Below are 3,283 nucleotides of genomic sequence, written 5' to 3'. Positions count from 1 at the left end.
CCACGGGGAGGGAGCTGAGCTCTGAGCGGAGACTCAGAGGGCGCTGGCCAGGGGACGGACCCCAGACACACAAGTCACCTTCTCCTGGTTACGAGATGTCACCAAGAGCTTCCTGGGAACTTGGCTTGGCCTGAAAATTCCCAGCTGCTCCTGAACCTAAAAAGTCCCCACCCGCATTGGCTTCTGTCCCTCCTGCCTCCCTTTGTGTTGTGCGTGATTTCACGGGGCCACCGGGCTCCCGGGAACATGTCCCATCGCTGGGGCTGCCCCTGAGCAGAAAACCCACTTCTGTGTGGGCAGCGCCCTATTGTCTCTGTGCACAGCCGTCCGAAAAGTGACTCAGGAATCCACAGATTCCTCTTTTCCTTGCCAAGGGCAAAGGGCTTCATTTTGGGTGTTGTTGTTTTTTAAATTTATCTATATGATCTCCAGGACTTGGTCACGGTCCTGAACCGAAACTCTGTCCCCATGAAACCGAAACTCCCCCCTTTTCCCTCCCCAGCCCCCGCCGGGGCCAGGAATCAAACCCGCAACCCCAGGTTCGTGTCCTTGACCAGGAATCGAACTTGGGACCCCTCGGTGCTCATGGCCCCGGTGCTCTAACCACTGAGCCACTCCGGCCGGGGCTCTACACTCTTCTGAAGCCATTTGCCCCTAAAGTTAAAAAAAAAAAAAAAAAAAAAGAGACAGAGAGAAGGCTGAAGTTTTATATTTTGCTTTGCATGGATGTTAGCAAAGCTTTTTGTTGTTAGTTTTGTTACAATGTTTAAAAAAAATTTGGGTTAATATGTAGTTTAATAATTCGTTACAGTATCCATAATAAATTATGTGATAATATTGGTTACACTGTGAGTCTTTGTTATACTGTTGCGATTGATTGTTATACAATGTTTCTTCCTAATTTTATTTTATTTATTTTTCCCTAATTGCAGAATGAGCAGTGTGTTAGTGTGGCAGGCCTGCCACAGGTTGCGGGCGGCTTCAACCACAGACAATCGCCTCCCGGTCCTGGAGGCTGGACGTCCGAGATCCAGGCGTGGGCAGGGCTGGTTCCTCGGGGTCCTGGGGGTTAGGGCTTCAACACGGTAAAGCTCAGCCCGTGCGAAGGGAAATCTTAGCAAATATATAACAGTCCAGCTGCTTCCCTGATAATAGAGAGCATTTGAATGACAATCTAATCAGTTTTTCAATACTTCATCTGAACATAAATATTTTTTAAAAAATAAATTTAGTTCTGGCTGGTATGGCTCAGTGATTAGAGCATGGGCCACACACTGGGGGGTCTTGGGTTCGATTCCAGCTCAAGGGCATGTACCTGGGTTGCAGATGCTATTCCTGGCCCCGGTCGGGCAGGTGTGGGAGGCGACCAATGCATGTGTCTCTCTCACATGGATGTTTTTCTCTCTCCCTCCCTTCCCTCTCTCTAAAAATCAATGGAAAAAATATCCTCCTGTGAGGATTAACAAATAATAAAAATATAATAATAATAATTAATAAGATAGTCATCGAAAGCCATGCTTAAAACTTCATTACATGGTCTCATCCTAAACTCACCCTCAGGAAATGATTCCTGCATATACTGAGGTGACACTTAATTTCTTTTAATTTCTTAATAACGTGTTGGTTTTTTGTTTTTTTTAAAAAAATGTATTTTAAAAAACTTATGTAAAACCGGCTCCAGTGACCTTCTGTGCCCCCAGGGGCCCATCTGGAAAAAGAGGAACCTCTCCCATCCATTGTGGCTCTGGGTTTCACAACCTTTGTGCGTTTAATTAAACCTGCAGATGACAGGGTGCCGTTAGAAGCGGCCCCATAGGGTCCCTGGAGGGTTGGGGACTGTGTCATCGGAGTGTGTCCGTTTGGGGGACGGGCCAGAGGATCCCCAGGAGGGCAGGGAGCTGGATCTTGGCTCCGTTCCTGTCTGCAGCTTCCCCTGAAGGGTCTGTCTCCTCTGTGCCACAGTGAGGGTCCCCGCCGTCCGGCTCAGACCAGCTTCACCGGGTCAGCTCACTCAGGACCCCAACTGTAAGTCACTCATGAGATGGGGGGGGCAGGGAGGACAGTGTGCCCGGGGGGGCAAGGCACACCCAGGGGTGAGGGAAGTCTCTTTGTTTTAAAGATGCTGTTTAATTGGGGCAGGGTGCAGCTCAGCTCAGTTCAACGCCTTGTGCTATTTTAACCCGGGCCCCCCAAAGTCCTGCAAGGGTGTTTGTGGGACACGCGGAGAGAACACGGGGTCTGCAAGGGACTCCTCAGATGCGAGTGGGGGTGCCGGCGATGGTGGAGGCTGCTGTGGGAAAAAACAAAAACATTCTTACACATCTCGAGATGTTGAACCAGGAAATAGCATGAGTTAAGAAACTGGTCTAAGATCCATATCTGGAGACGGGCGGAGTGGGGTGTGGGGTGCCTCATGCACGTGGCTGTGGTGGAATCGTCGCGTGTTGCCCAGACAGGAAGTGTGGGTTTTGTGGGTGCCTCCTCTGGAATTCTGTCTGCCCACTCGGGGCACCCCTGCTCCTAGTGGGTGAGTCGTAACACTTTTGCTGGCAAGCAATGGACACTTGACTCACGCTGGCGTGGAAACTGTCCAATCGGATAATTAGGAATCTCGGTGCAGCTTCAGGCATGGCTTGATCCAGGAGCTGAAGTGGTTGTCGGCTCCCCTTCTCTGTCTCTTGCTCTCTAGTTTAGCTCCGTGTTTCTCTGTCTCCTGTAGCTTCAGGCTTTAGTGTCTTTTGAGGTAGGGTCACTTGTTCTGTGTGGAGGGAAAGAGGGATCCAGGCATCCCCTGGCCCCCTATCTTCTCAGAAAAAGAGAAAATAGATACTTTTTTCTCAGCACCCCCGAGTCACAGCTCCTGAAGTTTCTGTTGGGCTCTGCTAGGGTCCGAGGACCACCCCTTGGATCAATCCCTGTGGACAGATAGGGGGAGCACTGTGACTGGTCAAGCATGGGTCACACGCCTACTCCTGTGTGATTGACAGTCCTGTGGACCACACAGCTTGAAGGGGGAGGATCCAGGAGAGGGAGGAGTGCTGGGCACAGAAGGGGGGATGAACCCCAAAACACAGCCGTCTTCTTTCTGTTCATTCATGCATGCATTCGCTCATCCATTCACTCTGCACCTATGGACGTCATCCTGGGTGTCATGCATCCATCCATCCCCCCATCCATCCATCCATCCATCCATCCATCCATCCATCCATCCATTCATCCACCCATTCACTCTGCACCTATGGAAGTCATCTTGGGTGTCATCCACTCATCCATCCATCCATCC

The 3,283-nt window shown here is 50.5% G+C and overlaps 1 long non-coding RNA gene across 1 annotated transcript; it reads right to left on the bottom strand.

The window, feature by feature from the left end:
- Nucleotides 1-693: 693 nt before the first annotated feature.
- Nucleotides 694-2,724, bottom strand: LOC308551979. The gene is made up of 2 exons (XR_013998084.1): nt 2,319-2,724; nt 694-1,145 (listed from the first exon to the last, which is right to left on the bottom strand). It is a non-coding gene; the product is annotated as an uncharacterized lncRNA (long non-coding RNA).
- Between the last annotated feature and the right edge of the window lie 559 nt (nt 2,725-3,283).

Source organism: Miniopterus schreibersii, assembly GCF_964146895.1.
Source record: "Miniopterus schreibersii genome assembly, chromosome: Y".
NCBI lineage: Eukaryota > Metazoa > Chordata > Mammalia > Chiroptera > Miniopteridae > Miniopterus > Miniopterus schreibersii.
Note: the sequence above shows the minus strand (reverse complement) of the source record. Positions and strands in the feature narration are given on the sequence as shown.